The sequence below is a fragment of the Anabrus simplex genome, chromosome 4 (genome assembly GCF_040414725.1).
Source record: "Anabrus simplex isolate iqAnaSimp1 chromosome 4, ASM4041472v1, whole genome shotgun sequence".
In the NCBI taxonomy this organism is placed as follows: Eukaryota; Metazoa; Arthropoda; class Insecta; order Orthoptera; family Tettigoniidae; genus Anabrus; species Anabrus simplex.
Window position 1 is genome coordinate 407342892 of NC_090268.1, and position 22806 is coordinate 407365697.

Consider the following 22806-nt stretch of genomic DNA (forward strand, 5'->3'; position numbering starts at 1 on the left):
TATACGCAAGCTCTGTGAGCACCTCTGTCTCTCACTCAGTCTGTGAAAACTGTTGAAAAATATTTCGGATTATGATTTTTAGAATCCGTTTTCTCAAAAGCCGGTGTATGATGTACCTAGCGTTACTGGCTTCAAAATATTCTTTCCTCAGCTGTAGTTATTTTCATTTTCTGCATGGAATTTCAAGGCATATTTCATATTGATAACTAGCGTTCGGATGTTGAAGACCTAAAAATAGCCCAAATGATGTTTGTTATTTTAAGGGGCCTAACACCGAAGGTCATCGGCCCCAATATAGCCCAAATAAGCAAGAAAATATGACCTAAAAAGTGACGAAATATGGCCTCAAAAGTGACGAAATGTGGCCTCAAAAGTGACTAAATATGAAGTAAAAATGTTAAAATATGACCCTAAAATGGTTCATCAAAATATGGCCATTTTAAAATAACGGAAGTTCCTTTGACACATATTTGTTAACTAAATTCTTTATTCTTTCTTTCATATTACTTTTCTGAATATAGGCCTACATGTTTAGCAGTTATTCACAGTCAATTGTCCTCGATTCACCTATCAAACATTTGTGAATACATACCTATAAAGTACAAAGTTCGCTAAGATTATCAGATCACACAACATTTTAAAAGTCAAAACATGTTTGTACCCTTCATTGGTGGTTTGAAATACGAGGAAAACTAGAAATCAATCTTCTTTAAAAGAATATTTTTTAACGTTGAAGCCCAGACTACATTAATATTGCTCAAAAGCGTTAAAGTTTAAATTGAGTACCACGAAACAAATTAAGTAGATTTCTTTCGATACATTATGGTAGGACGGCTCGGCATATAGTGCAACTCGCATAACGTTTTCATTCTTCTCCGCGGGTGGAACAGAAGTGTACTGTATGACAAGATTCATCTTCAAAGCATCAGGCGCAAAAGACCTCCGATTATTACTTAACACATTATTGTAAGAAGAGAAGTTCATTTTTACATCACAAGACGTTATTGGTCGAGTATGCACTCATCTTGAAATGTACTGGTCCCTTCTCCTCTAAGAACATAATTTATCTTGTACACACAGCGAAATGTTTCACTTTGATGAAGCGAATTTTAAAGTTTCCATTTTACACTGACGCCAACTATTCCATGTGATTGTTGTGCTGAAAGTTCAACACTTCTCACAATTTCAATACTTGCATGAATTTCTAAGCTAGCAGATAGCTTCTAAACGAGTAACTGCACTCGATGTAATTCCAAAGTTCGACTTAATATAGGCCTATGCCAGACTTTCTGACAAACTGTAGGAAAACAATTCCTGCGCAATCTTGATAGAAGAGGCAGAGTATTCCATTTGTATTAACTACAGATGTGATACGGAAAAGCAGTTTTGTAAATACTAGTTCTCATTCGGAAAGCTTACGAGGATTTTGCACAGCTACAACTGTCGCCAAACCGCCGAAATATAACGGAAATATGACGTTCCTGCGAAAATAGCTAAAAATATGACCTTGCGACAAAAATAGCCAAAATATGCATTTATATAACAAGTAATAATCACTTAATTGTGACTATAATCACCTGATTTGCACCAAAATCCAATCAGGGAAGAAACTAGTGACAAAGAAAAAATATGACTTTTCCTAAACATCCGAGCCCTACTGATAACCTTGATAATCCCGTAATATTTTGAACGGAGATAAGGAAAATCACTGTTCAATAATTAGAATACTGTAGAATACTGTAGAATACTCTCATCCCTTCGTTCCGGACGGCCTGAACTGGAGAGAGAGAGCATTCCTTTATTACATTTCCTTTGTGCATGCATTAATTATTTTTTACAATTATTTGACCATCACTACATTTGATGTTACCTTACATATATAATAATATTAATTCCACAAATTATCATCCCTTTTTCTTTTACTTTATTTTTGTCCTAGATGTAGGACAGTACCACATATCCTAGGACATGAATGTATCTTACCTTTCACCCAGCCCTGTGGGTGGAGGCGGTAGAATAACACCCACAGTATACCCTGCCGGTCGCAAGAGGCGACCAAAAGGGTCCCCAGGAGCTCTCAACTTGGGGGTGTGAGTTGGCGACCAAGGGGCCATTAGCTGAATCCTGGCTTTGCTTCCACTTATTTGTGCCAGGCTCCTCACTGTCATCTATCCTATCCTATCCTATCCTATCCTATCCTATCCTATCCTATCCTATCCTATCCTATCCTATCCTATCCTATCCGACCTCTCTTGGTCAACTCTTGTTCTTTTCCGACCCCGACGGTAATAGGTTCCCGAGGCCTTCGTGGCCTTGTCTTCCTTTGGCCGATACCTTTATTTTTCGAAGTATTGGATCCATTCCATTCTGACTAGTGTGCCGAACCAAGTTTGCCTTGGTGACGCACTTCTTAGAACATACCACATTCTTTGACCGCTATCAACATTTTTGTCGATCTATCCCCAGGACGTGACGTATGACTTGTTTTCTCCTTGACAGAAAGCGCTTCCGGCCATCAGCGGAAGTGTCTCCGGGCAGTCTTGTGTTCACTTTCTTTGGAATAAGATCGTTTGACGGCGAAGCCAACATGGCAGTCTACAAAACAATTCACATCTTGAGATGCGAAATATTTTACTTGTCTCGTTTACTTTTCCTGCCGTGGATTTATCCACTCAATTGCCCGACTCTTCCTTCGAGTCGCTATTTTGTGACTACCTAAAGGCCCGGTTATTCAGGTAATTTTCATTTCTTGGCTTGCTATGGTTGCGTGGGCATATTAGTTATATATTTTTCTGCTAATTTCACGTTTCGTTTTACTGTTGGTTTCCATTGATTTTGTGTGCTCTGTTTTTCGTGTCATATAAACCTGTGAGGATGGAGGATGATATTGGTCTGTTGTGTGATTGTTTTGCGTGCATGTGATATGATGCTTGAGACCTACTACTTTTTATCATTCGTCGATTTCTTTCATGGCCGAGCTCTGGATGTGTGATGCTGTGTTTTGACGCTATGACTGGTATTCATGTTCGTCCATGGCGAGGCGATATGGATACGTTGTGGACGTGCTGGTTATGATGATGTTGCAGTGATTTAAGTTGGGATATGCCTTGCCTCGATGCGGCAATCCTTTATCATTCTTACGCATCTTGTATTGAGCTCATGAGTCCATGAAAGCACATGTCTTGCTATGCGGATTACTGTATATTCGTTATGTGTCTGGACATACTGATTATTCTGATTTACGTACATTTCTCCTGGGTCTCTATGGTGCGTGTGTATGTGTGTTTGTGCTGTCTGTCTGCTTGATTTATAGTATTCTCCGTTTCTCACAGTGTTATTTCTATTTTTATTTACATTTTCTTTATTTTCATTCTTTGGGCTATTTGCTGGCCTAATTATTTAGTATCGTTTGTTGTGTTCCTTTGAATGTGTCTTCTTTCATTGTTAGATTTGTTTACTCGCCTCGTAACTATGACAACCATCTTTTATCTTTCTTTTGTTGTTTGAAATTCTGCGTATTCGAGATTGGGGATTGTTGTGATGAATCGCGTCTCTGGTGATGCTCGTTCTAATACGTGGAGATATTTGAGTTGTGATCTGGATGTATCTAACGTTTTTGATGTGTGTGAAGTTCCTTTTATGCATGTGCGTTTTATTATTTCACTGTGGGGAGCGACGCGTCATATGTCACGCATACGACATAGGTGAGGCAATCCAACCGTACGTTTGGAGATGTTTGGGGTTGTAAGAGTCGAATGTGGCCATGTTTGATTTGTGTTTGATGAACCTCTTGGTATCAATTGGATGTATGCGATAGACACCTGACGTAAACCTCAGTGAGTAACATTTGTTCCTATTCATTTTCTTTTCATCTATCTTGTTTTGCCTTATGTTTATCAATAAACCTCCATATTTATGACCCCATTCTTTCATTTGCTGGGAAGGGTTCTGGGTTCTTTCCATTCCCGTTCCTCCCCTTACTCTAATTTGGCACGAGTTCAGCTCCAGGCTGTTTTAGTATGTCCCAGCCCGTCCACGGCCTATTATATGAGGTAAGTAGGTAAGTATCCACGGACCTGTCGGTGTATGTACGTGAGAGTGTGTGTGCGTATGTCCGCGTGTGTCTTCGGTAGCAGAGTGTGCGTGTACGTGTGCGTTGTGTGTGTGTGCATGTGTACGTGAATATCCCCTGTATGTGTGGGTGTGTGGGTGACTAGTGTTATATAGATGATGGTTGCGTAGTTGTACTTCCTCTTAAAACAATAATCACCACCACCATCTTACCCTTCAAACCTTTAGTTAGTGCTTTTTTTATTTTCTTTCTCCACAGGCACGTAGTGTTCATGGATATCTTTGGTAGCGGCGCTTCATGATACGGCACTAACTCCCGACCCCTACTGCAAGGTCGGCCATAGGATAGAAACTACCGAGTTCCTCGGATGTGATTTTGAAATTACAGGCAAGGTCTCGAAAATACACGAAGTTTCTTATTGCTCATTAGTTTCCATTACGTACACTTACAACGTCAGTGGTATATTTAATTAGTTTATGTCGTTATGTAGCCGGCTCCGTGGTAGGAGTAGCGTCCCTGACTCTTACCCGGAGGCCAGTGGTTCGACTCCCGGCCAGGTCAGGGATCTTTACCTGGACATGAAGGCTAGTTTGAGGTTCACCCAACCTACGTGATTAGAATTGAGGAGCTATCTGACGGTGAGATAGCGGCCCCGGTTCAGAAAGCCAAGAATAACGGCCGGGAGAATGCGTTGTGCTGACCACACGACACCTCGTAATCTGCAGGCCTTCGGGCTGAGCATCGGTTGCTTGGTAGGCCAAGATCTTTCAAGGGCTGCAGTGCCATGGGGTTTGGTTTATGTTGTTATGTATTTCTGTGAAGTGAATTTTATCTTGTGCTAGATGTGAATTATACATTTGAGATTTCCAGTGCGTTGTAAACTATAGTAGATGTGGAAACACACGTCCCACTGAACCCAGTATAGAAGACTTGGCGACAGTGGACAACAGTGGTGTAAGTACGGGCTGCGGAACAGGACTTACAGAAATTACACACATGTTCATAAAAAACAGAACACATTGAAAGACTAGATATAGGAAGTTCATATTCACAGGACATGTTCATTAGTATGCTCTGCAGAAATTATTAGCATTTCAGTCACCTAGGTTCATCAGGTGTCCTGTTGCCTAGTAGGAACTGGGTCCTCCATGGGCACTGATAACTTGTTCCATGAGTGATGGCATCGGCGTGTACAAGGCGCAAATAGCGTCCTGGGGTATAGCCATCTATGCTGAATTCACCTGGTTCCACAGTTCATCTTTGGTAGTTGGCATTAGGTCACAGCGCCGCACCCGTCGTTTCACCATATCCCACACATTTTCGATTGGCGACAAGTCCGGTGATCGGGCGCGCCAGGGGAACAGTCCGACATCTTGTGACAAGAAGAAGGCACGTGTTCGTGCAGCAACACGTAGTCACGCATTGTCCTGTTGAAATATGGCGTCTGGGGTTTCGTACAGAAAGGGTATGGCTACGGTCGCAGGATGTCATTCACGTAGGTCAGACTGGTCGCAGTGCCCTGGACATGCACCAACTCTGATTTGTGGTTGTACCCAATAGCACTCCACACCATAAAGCCTTGAGTTGGCACTGCATGTCTTGTGAGAATGCAGTCAATGTGATGCCTCTCCTTCGTCTGCGGCGAACCAAAATGCGGCCATCATTTTCAAATGAACAGAACCTGGATTCGTCAGAAAACTCTATCTGCTGCCATTCCTGTCTCCAGTGATGTCATTCCATATACCAATGCAGTATAGCTTATTTATGCTCAATAGTCAAAGGCAGGCGGAGGCTTGGACGATGCGGCGGTAACCCAGACCGTAATAAACGGCGACGGACTGTCACTCCTGATAGTGTACGATGCGTTACACTGTTTCACTGTTGCGCCAGAGCCGGAGGTCGCAGATCTCTCCAACAATGCCATTCGGATGGGATGACGATCTTCTCGGGCGGTGGTCTGGGTGGTGCGTCCAGACCCATCCCCTCGTATTCTACGGCCTTCTGTTAACCATTCTGTACACATCCGCTGCACTGCCGAACACTTCGTCCCACACGAGCAGCAATTTCCCGGATGGATGCATGACGTTCTCTCATTCCAATAATGCGCCCTGTTTCAAACTCACTCATTTGACGGTACGGTTCTCGCATACGTCTGCGAGGCATCCTGCACGTCTGCTCAAGCCACACTGATCCATTACCTTCGGTTTATAGCGACAACGAGAGCCGCAGGCACATTTTAAGAGTCGGTGGTGATGCGCCGAGATATCAATGGGGACCTTGAATCTGAGAGCCGACATGGTTCAAAAACTAATCATTTCTTCAGAACATACTAATGCACATGTCCTGTGAATATGAACTTCCCATCTCTGTTATTTCAAGGTGTTGTGGTTTTTATGAACATGAGTGTAAGAAGTGTTTATTTCAAAAACTACTTAAGACTTCTTTCCTTTCGTTACCATTTAATCTGAAATGAGAAATTAGAACGTGTTGAAAATCTATCTATATATATAAAATAAGAGTTTTGTTTGTACATTGCTCAGAATTTTAAAAGAATGGTATTTCTGTATCGGTCATGTCCACAGTAACAAGGAAATGCATTTTTCTTTTCCGTAATTTCTGTCTGTCTGCCTGTCTGTCTGTCTGTATGTATGTATGTATGTATGTATGTATGTATGTATGTATGTATGTATGTACACGCATCACGAGAAAACGGCTGAAGAGAATTTAATGAAAATCGGAATGTAAAGTCGGGTGATGAAGCACTACAGTCTAGGCTATAAATTATTTTATTCACGCTGAGCGAAATGGTAGTTTAGGGGAAGGCCTGAAATTTAATTCTCGAATATTATGTTATTAGTGTTCGTGTCTTAATGAAAATCGGTACCGTATGCAAAGTCAGGGTAATAAGTCGATATAATCTAGGCCATAATTAATTGTATTCACGATGAGAAGAATGGTAGTTCAGGGGAAGGGCTAAAATTTAATTCTCAAATATTTATTATATTAGTGGCCGTATCTTCACGAAATTGGTATGCAAAGTCGGGGAATAAGTCGCTATAATTTAGGCCATCAATAATTTTATTCACACTGATTGAAATGGTAGTTTAGGGGAAGGCCTGAAATTTAGTCTATATATGTCAAATAAGAGTTTTGTCTGTACATTGCTCAGAATTTAAAAATAATGGTATTTCTGTATCGGTCATGTCCACAGTAACAAGGAAATGCATTTTTTCTTTTCCGTAATTTCTGTCTGAATGTATGTACACCATCACGAGAAAACGGCTGAAGAGAATTTGATGAAAATCGGAACGTAAAGTCGGGTGATGAACCACTACAATCTAGGCTATAAATTATTTTATTTATGCTGAGTGAAATGGTAGTTTAGGGGTAGGCCTGAAATTTAATTCTCAAATATTTATGTTATTAGTGGTCGTGTCTTAATGAAATTCCGTATGCAAAGTCAGGGTAATCTATATAAATAAAATAAGAGGTTTGTCTGTACATTGCTCAGAAATTAAAAAGAATGGTATTTCTGTATCGGTCATGTCCACAGTAACAAGGAAATACATTTTTTCTTTTCCGTAATTTCTGTCTGTCTGTCTGTCTGTCTGTCTGTCTGTCTGTCTGTCTGTCTGTCTGTCTGTCTGTCTGTCTGTCTGTCTGTCTGTCTGTCTGTCTGTCTGTCTGTCTGTTTTGACACATGCAATATTACTGAAATCTTTATAATTCCCTTAACAAACCCCAGGAGACTGAAAGATTTCTTTATAATACCATCGATGTGTTTCTCAAAGTATAAGCCATTCCTGATACCAAGAATTACACCTAGATCTTTAAACTCCTCCACACGAATTAAACTTTCTCCACTGATTTTATATCTGTAAGATACAGGTGTTAATTTCCGAGTAAATGACGTGACACCACACCTGAATTTATTCACTTTAAGGGACCACTTATCACACCACCTGCATATTTGCTTTAGATCTTCTTGTAGATAATCGCCATCACTGTTTTCTTCTATGATTTTGTAAAGTTCCAAGTCATCAGCGTACAAGAGACATTCACTGCTCTGAACGAATGTAGTAATATAATTTAGAAACAAAACAAATAGAAGAGTCCCTAACAGTGATCCCTGTGGGACGCTCGGACTTGACAAAACATTTTCTTTATGTCAACTAGCTCTTTAGCCACTCGAAAATACTCCCGGACACTCCATATGATGACAATTTTCTCAATAATGCTTCGTGTTGTAAAGAGTCAAAGGCTTTGGATAAATCAGTATATCATTCATTGTTGGCTGCCATATTGAATATAGTCGGAAGAAAAACAAGCTCCTCAAATAAATACCAAAACTAAGTAATTACGCATACTAATCTTGTGAAAATAACTTTCCAACATCCTTAACATCTAGACACGGTTGTGCTGTGCTCGCTGTGTTGCTTTGCTTTCTAGAGCTCGCTATCACCTCGTGCCCGTTGAACTGTGTTTACAGAACTGTTCTTTCAGTGTGACTGTATTGAATAATAGTATTATGTAGACACGTGCACATAAGGGATTAGTGTTACCTGTGAGTGGGGACGAGGGTCCCCGGGACTTAGTGAGGATGGAGGAATCATCAGACGGTGGCCTAGGTACTCTATCTAACCATAATTCACTTAGCTCAGCTATAGGTACCGCATTAAACTTGTGCTATTCAGACGGACCGTTAAGTGATATAGACCAAATACCTTCTCAAATATCTACACTACGTAAACGTGGTCTCCCGGACGAGCGTCCTGATTACTGGAATGAAGAGGGCCTAAGTGTGAAGAAGCTATCAGTGTCAATTAGTGCCAGTGAAAATTCTCATGAACATCGAACTAGCTGCCCAATTCCGCCAGCCCCATCTGTGCAGCCTGTGCAGTTGAATACGCCCCAGCATACAGCTAGCCAGCTTGCTCCAAGTCAACAGGTACGAAGCAGCGCTCAGCATGAGTCATACCTCTATAAGTTAGATGACGAAGGTCCGTTCATAGTGTATGCTGAACATAAACCCGACGAGGCTGGTGCGGCAACTAAACATATCGGCCGGTTACATCCAATGTCCGTGGGAAAGTGTATTAGGGCCTTAATTCCAGACATGCGTACTTCTATAATGAACATTACTACAAAGGGACGTAATAGGGTTCAAATAGAACTTTCTTCCGCTACCTGTGCAAACAGGCTTGCTCAGTTACAACCCCCCTCACTCAGTCTTTACATACCAAGGCATCTAACGGTGAAGACAGGTCTTATTCGTGCAGTAGATACGTCCTTCTCGGAGGAAAAATTACGTTCAGAAATTCAGTCAGATAAGAAAATATTAGAAGTACATCGCTTTCACCGTAAACTTGTGCGAGACGGACAGACTGTACTAGTGCCTCGGCAACTGTTGCGTGTTGTATTTGAAGGTCGCACTTTACCTCCTTACGTGTATATATTTAACACTCGGTGTGGTGTAGAACCTTACGTCCAGAATGTAACCCTTTGCTACCAATGTCTTAAATACGGCCACGTAAATAAACAGTGTCGTAGCAAAGCACGCTGTGCATGCTGCGGCGACAGTCACATCACTGCAGATCGCCTTACTCCAGATCCGCCTAAATGTATTTCCTGCTCTGGCCCTCATCGTGCAGATGATCGATCCTGTCCAGAATACGAACGACAGCATAGGATTAAATATAATATGGCCCATTTAAATATCACCATTGAGTAAGCACTCGAAATGGAATCTACAAGCACATATGCTAATACTGTGATGCAAAATAACACTCCACCAGCAAGTATACTTTATCACAAGGAATTTCCATCCCTTCCTTTCCCTGCACGTGGGCCACTTCCCACCAATAACCTTTTTTCCCTAGTACCTCTAAGGTGTCCTCTCGATTTACACCCAAACGTCCTTCCACCCCAAAGTCTAGAGTTCCAGTTCACAACCAGTGGAAAACATACTACAATGGACAGCGTTCTCCTTCCAACTCCAGTGGACCTATATACCCTACACAAGTTCAACCAAGTCAACAGCCTCAAACAACACCACAGGCTCTACCTACAACTCCACTGCTTGAAAACATTGTCCAGTTTATTTTGAGGCTTAAAAACACGGCCTCCTCGGAAATTGATCCCTCTCATATACGTGACGTTATTTCATCACTTTTGAATCAGAATAACCATGGATACCGCACATCAACTGAATAAAATAATACAGTGGAACTGTCACTCAATACGAGCGCATAAACTTAGCCTTCAGACTCTACTGCGAGATTACTCCGTTTCAATGTGTGTAGTTAGTGAGACCTGGCTGAAGGATACTACCCCCTTTCAGCTTCCAGGCTACAATTTTATAAGAAGTGATCGTGGTGATGGTTATGGAGGAGTTGGAATTCTCCTCCAGAAGAACAACCCCCTGTGGGTGGGGGTGGTAGAATAACACCCACGGTATCCCCTGCCTGTCGTAAGAGGCGACTAAAAGGGGCTCCAAGGGCTCTGAACTTAGGAGCGTGGGTTGGCGACCACGGGTCCCTCAGCTGAGTCCTGGCATTGCTTCCACTTACTTGTGCCAGGCTCCTCACTTTTATCTATCCTATCCGACCTCCCTTGGTCAACTCTTGTTCTTTTCCGACCCCGACGCTATTAGGTTTGCGAGGGCTAGGGTGTCTTTCATTTTCACGCCCTTCGTGGCCCTTGTCTTCCTTTGGCCGATATCTTCATTTTTCGAAGTGTCGGATCCCTTCCATTTTTCCCCTCTGATTATTGTTATATAGAGGATGGTTGCCTAGTTGTACTTCCTCTTAAAACAATAATCACCACCACCACCCCCAGAAGAACATCATTTATGATCAAGTAACTCTTAATCTTCGAGGGTCTAAATTGGAAACATGTGACATCAAGGTTAACTACAGGGGTTCACCGTTAACTATTGTTTCCGTATACCGATCACCTAGATAGATAGATAGATAAAGAATGGGTGAACCCTGCCTTCGCAGGGCTCCACACGTAGGTCTGTGAAGACCCTTTGTGTCCCTTAAACGGGTTTGCCTAGTCCAGACCTAGTGCTCCTATAAAGGATACCAGTGTCCGGATGTTGGCATTCCTGATGTCTTCCAGGCTCACGAAATGTGAGCCAAGGTATCGATGTCTAGTGCTTGCAAGAGCCTCACACTGACATAACACATGCGCGGAGGTCTCCTCCTTCCTACCGCATCTTCTACACATCGGATCCTGACTGATTTTCATGATGTGTAGGTGTCTCTGTAAGGTATTGTGGCCTGTCAACAGTCCAACTACCATTCGCATTCTGGTCCTATTCAAATTTATCAGGACCTTTTTATAACTTTGGCTGGGCCCTTTGATAAGTTCACGTGCCTGCCTTGCTATAGTTAACCTCTTCCAAATGTCTAAGTGAGACTGGTTTGTCCACTGGGATATTACCAGTTTCACGCTTCGGAGTGACACTCCCAGGAAGGGCTCTGGTCCTATAAAAGGACCTTTTGAGCCTTGTTTCGCTAGTTTGTCAGCTTCTTCATTTCCACTGATACCTGTGTGCCCAGGGACCCATAATAGGGTAACTGAGCTAAATTCACACAGCTGATCTAACATCCTTTGGCATTCCCATACCATTTTTGATGTTGTTTTAACTGCACATAGTGCTTTTAACGCTGCCTGGCTATCGCTGCAAATAGTGATACATCTTCTGTATCCAGGCATTTTCCGTATATATACAGCACAGGCCAGTATTGCATATACTTCGGCCTGGAAAACAGTAGCGTATTTACCCATAGGTAGGGAGAGCCTTGTCTTAGGCCCCCAGACCCCGGCGCCTGTGCCCGTCTCTGTCCGCGAGCCATCTGTGTACCATGTACAGCCCCCAGACCTAAGACGGGCCCCAGCATCCGCGGCCCACTCCTCCCTTGTGGGTATCACCACTGTGAATTCATAGTTCAAATTAAAGCTAGGCTTCATCAGGTCCCCAATCATCATTGTCATAGGGCAAGTCTGGTGAAGCCTTGTGAGAATAGAGGCATGACCTCTATTCGGATTCTTGAAGGACCATCCTCCGAGTGACCAAAGGCGGTAGGCACTCATTCCCGCTATTTCCTTAACATATAGATGTAAGGGGGGAAGACCTAGGATGGCCTCCATTGCACATAATGGTGTAGTATCCAGTGCCCCTGTTATTCCTAGACACGCAAGTCTTTGGACACTGTTTAACTTGGTGGTCACAGTTTTACTCTCCGAGCCTGGCCACCAGACTAAAGATGCATAGGTGATCGTGGGCCGTACAATAGAAATATAGAGCCACTGGACCACCTTAGGTCCTAGGCCCCAAGTCTTTCCAACGGCCCTGCAACAGGCCCACATAATCTTGCGAGCCTTATCCACCTTATGGTCTATGTGTTTCTTCCAGCTCAGTCTTGCCTCAAGGATTACCCCTAGGTACTTAACTGAGGTTGTCTTAGCTAATTTTTTCCCAAATAGGAAAGGCTCTGACAGTCCGTCTAGCCTCTTCCTCCTGGTAAATACCACGAGCTCCGTCTTGTCGGGATTAACCGACAAGTCCGTGTCGTGGCACCATCTTTCCACCCTACGTAGGGAGCTCTGTACGAGCTCTGAGACCGTACTGGGGAAATTTCCAACCGCCATCAGGCTAATGTCATCTGCATAGCCTTGGGCGTAAATTCCTCCAACATTTAACCTGGTAAGTAGTTCATCCACTACCAGACACCATAATGTTGGTGATAATACTCCTCCCTGTGGACACCCCATGTCTATATTAGCTCTCAACATAACTACGTTGAGGGTAAACAGAACTTGACGGCCCTGCAGCGAGGCCATAATCCATTTTATGAGCATCCTGCTCACTCCTCTTCTCTCTAGACTAAGTTCTATGGAGCCCAAAGATGTGTAGTTAAAGGCCCCTTCTATATCTAGGAATACAACCATAGCAAGTTGCTGCTGATCCAAGGCACTCTCCAGCCTAGAAACTAGCTGGTGTAGTGCCGTCTCAACCGACTTCCCTGGTTGATATGCATGCTGATGAGGATGCAGGGGACAGTCTCTTAAAACTTTCTCCCTGATATGTCTATCCACTAGTCTTTCCAAGGTCTTAAGAAGAAAAGACGTTAGACTGATGGGTCTATAATCCTTAGGTCTAGTATATGAAGACCTTCCGGGTTTAGGTATATATACTACCTTCGCCTGACGCCACAAGGAGTACACGTACCCCATAGTGAGACAGGCTCTAAAAATTCTGACCAGGTATGGTATAAGGACCTCACCCGCTTCCTGAAGAAGCGCCGGGAAGATCCCATCCATTCCTGGGCTTTTGTAAGGGGCAAAAGATTCTAATGCCCACTTCACCCTTCTGTGGGTAACAATCTCTGCGGCTTCCTTCCAGCCACTTCTATCGGGTCTGAAGGATCCGCTCGATTCTACTTCACTATTCGTGACTGCTGAACCTGGAAAGTGGGCATCAAGCAGTAGGTTCAGGGTCTCCCTCTCTGTGGATGTGTATCCGCCCGAAGGTGACTCCAGTGAGCCCAGCCTTGACCTTCCATCCAAGGTTAGAATTTTATGAAGCCTTGCCGCTTCATGTTGACTTTCAATGGAGTCACAAAACTGTCTCCAAGATTTCCTAGAAGCCTTTTTGACTTCTGACTTATACCTTCTTTGTGATTCTTTATAAGAATCTAGGCTTTCTTGATCCTGAAGTTCCCTGTATTTATTCCAGAGCCTTCGTGTGTTTCTCCTCAGGTGTTCAAGATAACTATTCCACTTGAAACTTCCTGTTGCTCTTTTTGCCTTAACAACTGGGCAGTTTAATTCATAAGAGGTAACCAGTATTTGTGTGAGAAAGCTCACACTAAGCTCCAGCTCCTCTTTGTTCTTAATTATATTTGAGGGTCCTCCTTCCAGTCCCCTCCTCACGTCCTCCCTAAAAGACGTCCAGTTGGTTCGTCTAGGGTTTCTATAAGGTGGGATCTCGAAGGAGCCCTCTATATGAAACACAATGTGTCTATGGTCTGACAAGGAAGGTTCTAAAGAAACTTTCCAGTCTTTAAATTCCTGTATGATTCCCATGGAACCCAGGGTAAGATCTATGATCCCCTCACTCCTGTTATTGGTGAAGGTAGGGGTATCACCTATGTTCATGATCTCAAGATCAGTTGTACATAGAAATTCTATGAAATGCTCTCCCCTTCGGTTTGTGTGTTTGCTTCCCCAAATGCTGTGATGAGCATTGGCGTCGCATCCTACTATAAGGTTTAGTCCTTGTTTCTTACAATATATCACCAGTCTCTTGAACTCCTCCGGCGGGGGTGGAGATTCAGAGTCTCCTGGGAAATATGCAGAACAGACAACCAGATCTCTTGGCTGTCCGCCCTCTTCATATCTCACTAGAACTGCTACAAGGTCTCTAGTAATGAAGCCTGGTATAGCCCAAGCGTTATGATCCTTAACTAGTATACATGCTCTAGGCTTTTCCTCTGCTATTCCACTGAATAGAGTGAAGCCTGCACATCTTAGTCCCATGATATGCCCCTGTCTAAGCCAGGGTTCTTGTATCAGGGCGACCGAAAACCTGCCTTTCTGGATACTTCTAATAAGTACCCTAGAGGCCGCTATACAATGTTGTATGTTTGCCTGTATGAAAGTAATCATTCCTTACTTTCATGCAATACTTTACCTTATGCGGTCTCCGGAACGTGCTGCTCAGTCTCCCGCGATGAATCTTGAGGCTTGGCTGGCCCCGGTTCCTGTCCGGGCTCCCGCTCTTCGCCCCTGCTAGTCTCAGTGTTGTCTGTGGTGGGGTTGGTCCTCTGCTTGTCACGCTTGCCCTCCACCAAGGTGAAGGTAGCAACATGCACCCCGCAGAAGATCTTCTTCCCCACCACTTTCTCCACATCTCTGGAGTCCATGCTGACCACAAGTCGGACACCTCTCTTCTCCTCCTTGCGGTCATAGACCCTCCAGCTGTTGGGATTTAAGCCATGGTTCTGGCGTGCCATTCTTCCCAAAAGGACGTTATTGTCCTTTGGTTGTCCTGGTATCCAGACCATGACTCTCTTATAGGAAAGGAGTTTATCCATGCCCACAATTGTGAGCCTGGCTCCTTCCCACGGTTGTAGACCTGTAACAAGACTAGAAAGCCATGCTACAGTCTCATCATTCTCTGCGATAATGACGGCCGCACCTCTCGACAGATAGCAATCCAGGAACTGAGGCTTAATGGGCCCCTGCTCTGGAAGCCCGTCTATCAGATCGGTGATAGCCTCCTCCACAGATTCTACCTGTTTCTCGGTTAGCTGCTGGTCAGGATATCCTACAGGTACAATGGCCATCCTGATCCCAGCTTTAGCTATCCTAGCATACTCCACCTTGGGTTTTTTGTGGGTCGGCCGATCTTCTTCTGGGGTTGCCCCCGACAGAAGTCGTTTCCCCACTGGTGTCTTGGTGGGTGGAGTCCTCTGTGCCCTAGAAGCAGAGCCCTTTTCAGGGTCCCACCTCTTGTGCCCATTGGATCCCCCCACAGTCGTCGCTGTCATGGCAGTAGAAGGCCTCTCAGCTCCAGGAGTTTGGCCATCTTTGGCCTGCTCCCGGGCCTTTAAGGCCTTCTTATACCTCCTCTTCTCAGCGCCGGAGCGCTGTTTCTTCTTCTTCTTCTGGACTAGTAGATTGCCCACCTCTAGAGTGAGCTCTCTTACTGTCGAGGTCGTACTATCCGAGGGTATCTCCGAAGAGTCCCCATCGGTTGTTGAACTGGTGTTTCTCTCGGAGGCCCCAGAAGAGCTCTCCGGTTTATGGGTAGCTACAGTACTCATTTAGGTCCCACGAGGAGCTAGGGAAATATATGTCCGCCCAGGCAGAGCCCCGCATACCCGGGTAAGGCTACTTACTTCGAGAGGGCGCCAAGTATCTCGAAGGCTCCGTTCAGGACACATCTCCCATGTGCCATGCACCCCATCGGCACGGGTCGCGTTACACCTTAGGGTTGGGTGGTGCTTTAGCTTCCTCCTCCTTGTATACCGAATGGTTACCCAACAGGGCTCCACTCGGCATCGCAAGAAAGGAGCTACTAGTCCCCCCCACCACGAAGAGGATCTTCAATTGAAGAGGGTAACCAAGGTTAATCCCCTACAATTGTAGAAGCACACACGAGGGGGACCGATCACCTAACCAACTGGTATCTGTACACGAACTGCGTCGACTCTTTTCCCAACTTTCACAGCCTGTACTTATCTTCGGGGACTTCAACTCACACCACTTGAATTGGGGAAGTTCTTCTACTGACTCACATGGAATACAACTCATGGGTGTAGCTGAAGAAGAAAACTTAGTGCTACTGAATGATGGGTCCCCTACACGAATTTCCCGATCTAATCAAGCTCCTTCGGCAGTAGATGTTACTTTTGCATCTCCTTCAATAGCACTCGTCTTCTCCTGGCAGGTTCTAGAGGACACTCTAGGATCCGACCACTTTCCAATATTATTAACATCGACTAATACATCAACCATTCCTCATACCATCTACCCAACATATCGTTGGAAAATTCGACAAGTTGACTGGGCAAGTTACAAGGAGGCATTAGATCTCATCCTGGAAGAATACCACGAAACGAATGACATTGTCAGAGACTACGAAACATTCTGCGATTCCATTAATCGAGCAGCCTGCCTTACAATTTCACAAAACAGACCATATGCATACAGCAAACGACCTCCAACTCCCTGGTGGGATAACGAATGTCAAGCTGCGCTCCATGACAGGCGTGTGGCACTCCATCATTATAAACAGGATGCTTCTGAAGCTAATTTCCTCACCGTACAACAAACTCTAGCGAAAGCAAAACGCTTATTCAAGCTTAAAAAGCGTCAGGGTTGGGGCCAATATTGTACTTCTCTCAACACATCTATCCCTCCTGCTACGATGTGGCGGAATATTCGTCGTTTCCGAAACTCACAGAACTGCCCTCAGTTTACATCTACATGTACGATACCAATGAAAGAGGACATTCTGAGAAAAATGGCCCCTCCTTCAGCTCATATAGGTTATTTACCACGCAATGGCCATGAAGATAATTTCTATCCACTACTTCGTCCATTTGAATTTCAAGAACTTATTAAAGTCTTGAAAACGAGTAATAATGCTTCCCCAGGCCCAGATAACATCCATTACTCAACATGTCTAGTGATGGACATAAGAAACTACTTAAGCTGATGAACAGGATGTGGTTTCAAAGAGTGCATCCTCCGTCATTTAAACTTATTCGTCTGGTACCATTATTGAAGAATGGGAAAAATCCACGACTGTCTTCATCCTATCGCTCACTGTCCTTGATATCCTGCTTGTACAAGGCTATGGAAAGGATGTTTAAGCATCGATTAGAATGGTGGGTAGAACATCACAAGCTGCTACCACCTCAACAAATGAGTTTTCGACGTGGGAAAGGTACAATAGATACACTTGTACATCTAATTACAGACATCCAACTTGGTCTGAGCAATAACAATTACGTTGTGGCATTGTACACTGATCTGTCTTCTGCGTATGACAGCGTGCTTATTCCCGTCTTAGAAGACAAATTACGCTTCCTACATCTCCCAGAGGAGTTTATTGGGAACCTCAGTTGCCTTCTACAAGATAGACATCTCATCATGTTTCACAATGGCACGACAATTGGTCCTCGAATGACATCCCAAGGTCTTCCACAAGGCTCTATCTTGTCTCCGTTGCTTTTTCACATATACACAGCAGACCTCACATCTATATTTTCTCCTGAGATTCAAATTCTTCAGTATGCTGATGATATTTGCATTTATACAGAAGCTGAATCCTTGGACAAGTGTCAAGAACAGATGACGGTTGCCATGAGGACTTTCACTCGTTGACTTCATAGCCATGGATTAACGATATCTGCAGGAAAATCAGCAGTCTCTATCTACACTCGACATTCGAGACCCCCACTGGACACGATTCATCTGGGTTCCTACTTATTTCCCTACAAGGTGGTGGTGCCTTATCTAGGACTTCTCATCGACCACAAATTGACATGGTCTCCACATATTCATCATGTGCTCCGTAAGTGTGATATTTCAGTCAATATCTTACGAGCCATTAGCGGCTCTTGGTGGGGCTGTGACCCGAAAATTGCGCTGCAACTGTACAGAACTTTGATTCGACCTCTCCTGGATTATGGAATTGGATGCTTTGCTACGGCTTCCAAAACATTGTTAACTAAACTAGACAAATGTCAGTATAAGGCCCTTAGACTCTGCATAGGAGCAATGCAGACTACACCTACAAATGCTCTGCTACTTGAAACACTCGAACCTCCTCTCCATCTACGAAGGCAGTATCTAGCGGGGAAATATATTTTCAAACTTTTTCAATACAGGAAGTCTCCAATACTTCACAAGATATCCAAACTGACTACCCTAGTACTGACTTCACGCTACTAGAGAAAGAAACGTCAACCGATCCTAGTGGATGAATTTACCAATCTCAGTGGTTGCAGACGTATTATAAGCACTACAGATACCCATCCCAATTTTAACTGTTCTTTTGAAACTACTATTAAGAAACTGGATTTTCGACTAGAAACATCATTTGAGATCACTGTGAACTGTAACGATGTCAGCCTGAGACGTTATCTGGCAGAATGGCCACACGCCCGACACATCTACACAGATGGATCAAAGGACTGTAATACAGTGGGTAGCGCCTATATCGATGTTCAACCCGCCAGTTGTGGTAAATTCAAGCTACCTCCGACAGCATCTATATTTACGGCTGAGCTTACAGCCATTTTGGGGGCCCTCGAATACGCTGCAAATCTTCCTGAGCGGTTGATTGTGGTGTTGTCTGATTCTAGATCAGCACTGCAGAGTATACAAACCATTAACTCACGGACATCATCCTTGATTCTCATACACGAGATTATTGCACAGGTACATCGACTTGAGACACAGGGGAAGAAAGTTTCATTTGTGTGGGTAAAAGCCCATGTAGGAATCCCAGGCAATGAGCTAGCAGACAAAGCAGCACGATCTGCTGCCACTGAAGGCCAACAGACCTACACGACAGTTCCAGCATCGGATTACACCTCCTTGCTTCGTCGACGGCAATTGACGGCGTGCAACAACGAGTGGCATGATACCTCCCAACAACGCGGAAAACACTATGCCACTATCCATCCAGATATTCCAAACGTTCTTTGGCACTATCAGCGTCCATATTCACGTCAATTCATCAGAGCAATCGCAATAATGAAGTTTCATCATGGTTGTTTCCCTCAGCATCTGCACAAAATCCAAGTACTACGATCTCCCTTCTGTTCATGTTCAGCTGATACAGTTGCCGATCTTAATCATATATTCTTTGGATATCCACACCACTCTGTACGCACTACTTGCCTTCTTCAAAATTTATTGGCATTGGGATACCAATTACCCCCTATTCTTTCGTCAATTCTCCACAAAAGTGATCAATCTGCTTACTTTGAGTTATATGCATTTCTTTCTGACATTCCACTGCGAATCTAAGTCCTTCACCTAGCATCGAACTTACCCTATAGTACTACAACACTCCTACCTTCTTCTGATCCACGGCCTAGTCACGCGTACCACTGGGTTTCCTCATAGGCCTTATGATGAGAAGACGAATCCATCTCTCCTGTCTCCGAGCAATAAATAAATTAAAACATAAGTTCCTATAAAAATCCCTTCCATTCATAATTCACTGGCTGAGTGGGCTTCGACCCGAATGCAAAAAAAAATCAGTATATATCACATCAACCTGTTTTACCTTTGTCAAATGCATCCGAAATTGAAGATAAATAAATTGCCAGATTGGTAACAGTTCACCTGCCTTTAACGAATCCATGCAGTGATGGGTCTATGTACTGACTAAAGAGTCATACAGGCGATTATATATGACTTTCTCCGCCACCTTCGATAAAAGTGAGAGCAGCACTACTGGTCTATAATTATCGAACAACACCTTATCACCTTTCTTAAAGATACGGATTGCATAGCACTTTTCCCACTCAGCTGGAAAACACTCACACTTAAATGATTTATTTATAATTTAAATGATTTATTTATAATTTCACATAGTGGAATTGCCAGTTGGGAAGCACATTCACGGAGTACGATGCCAAGTATCTCGTCCGGCCCACACGATTTTTTGATATCCACCGATGATAGGATCCGTCTCACTTCTGACATAGAAGTTTAAATAGACACTGGATCTATTGAAAATGGGGGAGAAAAATTTGCATTGAAGGGCTCGGAAGGAGAATGGTACTTCGCGAAAGTTTGCGCAAATGTGTTTATAATTTTATCTCTTTCGTGGATTTCAGCTCCGTTTATTAACATTGTGGGAGGCATACGAGAATATTTTCTTTTATTTTTAATGAATTTCCAAAAGCGCGTAGGGCGTGTGATGACGTCATCTTCTACCGACCTAACGTAGTCCCTGTACTTAGCACGCTGCAGATTTTTACATTCACTTCGTAATGTGTTAAACTGCACATAGTCGCACTCTTGGCCCGATCCTTTGTACTTCCTTCTCGCCCTGTCTTTTTCCTTCAGTTTCTAGATTAGTTCTGAGTCGTACCAAAAGGATATCTTCTGATGTTAATTTTACGAAATGGTACGCTGTCTTTTATGACCGTATATAGCAAGTCATAAAAAGTGCTCATAGATTCATCCACAGAGTGGGACACTTTAATCATATCCCAGGGGCACAGGGATAAAAGGTCCCTCATTAAAGAAAAAACAGCTTTCTTCCATGCAAATATGACTTTGTTTTGCGCTTTGAAGCGAAATATCCTTGGCATAGGCAGGAAGATTTCGATGGCTAGGTGATCAGAGTGAATTACATTTTCAGTTTTTCCTTTTCAAGTTCTTGTAGAACAATTCCAATGAATATCTCCACACCCTTATCATAAGAAAATTGGACCTTGGCCTAGTCTCATTCCTTCAGATCGTTTATTCCTTCACTTGCCTTCTCACCTTCACTTGCTTTCTCAACTTCACCATCTTGTCCTTCTTCATAACTCGAGTCTACTTCATATTGAACAGATTCTTGCTGTTCTGGATCATCTTCATTAGCTTCCTCAAAATCACCTAGAGTCACACTGCTTCCAGCTGGGACGTTCGGCCTCATTTTTCGGCCCCTTATCTGCTCCATTTAATCACTTCCATATCGCATTTCCTTCAAGAATTCTGTCAGGCTGACATTTTCAGCTACTGGGGTGTCTCTCGACTGCTTCAAATAACGATGAAGGGCTGACCTTGAAATTTCAAATTTTTTCTCTGCCTGTCTTAGACATACCACGAACAACTGCTTTGACAGCCTGTATAACCTTCTCCTCATCAAGAGGATGATGCACTTTTGATCGAGAGTCCTTGACGTATTTCCTAGGCATCATTCAAGAATCGCTGAAATGATGAGACCAAAATTGAGGTTAGGTTAGCAGAAAGCTACGGTGTCAAATGAAACTGTTACAGCTCTAGTTTGTTTTGAATTATAATTGATAATAGGTATCAGTTTTTCAGATAATCGTGTTTATTTTGTACATTCTTCATCTTGTTTCTATTTGCCCAAATTTAATGGAAAAATATGCCTCCAACAGAAAATAAACATCTCACGACATAAAATACAAAGGTAGAGCGTATAGCACGACCAGGGATTGAGCAAAGAAAACAAGAATAACATGAACCAGATAACTTACCGTGCAATCCCAATAGTAAGGTCGTCGCAATGTGTAGAAGCAACCGGGGCCAAGAGGCCAGGCGAATCAATAAAAAATAAAATTAGCTAAAGGCTGGAATAATAACCACTGAATAAAATTTGAAGAAAAGAAAACTTTAATTAATATTAACCTCTAAAGAAAAAATAACCGACCTCTCAAACTACAATTGTTTTAAAATTTAAAAGTTGCAACTGGATCAATTAAAAGGCAAAATTAACTGAAAATTAAACCATCAAGGTCGATGCATTAATTTAAAGAATCAAATCACAATTAAAATCTATAAATTCACAGTTACAGTCTTGAAGGTGAAAACTTCTCCAATGACAATCTCGGTCATACCCTACCAACCCATATTACTTCGGTAATCTTCAAGAAATAACCCAAATGAAGGTACATGATCCACAAGAAGGATAACTAAGAGAACATTACATCAGAGACCGAAACTTAAATCACTTGAATATCATCAAACAGCAACCAGTTCACCACAAGGTGACCAAATCAAGACCATTACATCACACGTTTCTACCCGTCAATAATCAACTCAGATCCTCGCCTGTCACAGGCAACAGGACAACGCCCACCCACGTGTGCATTCTATTACATCGTACAGAAACAAAACAGAGTCACCGTAATTCAAAATGGCTACGCCAGTACCGAGTAGCTCAAAAGAAAAGTTTTCATCTTAACAATATTCCAATATTACCAAACACCCTCGAATAGGTTTGAAAAATTTAGTAATCAAATAATTATTATTATTATTAAAAGGGAAATAAGAAAAATGAATTAGGTTACACCGATACTACATACATATTTACCAATGAGGAGCTCCCCAAATATAAAAATCTTGTTTCATGCGCATGAAACCTTAAGTGACAGAACCAAAAGTTAAAACTAATATCATAGTTACCATTGAACCTTGAAACCCCAAACCTAGATTGAATTTTACAAGCTCATAACAAG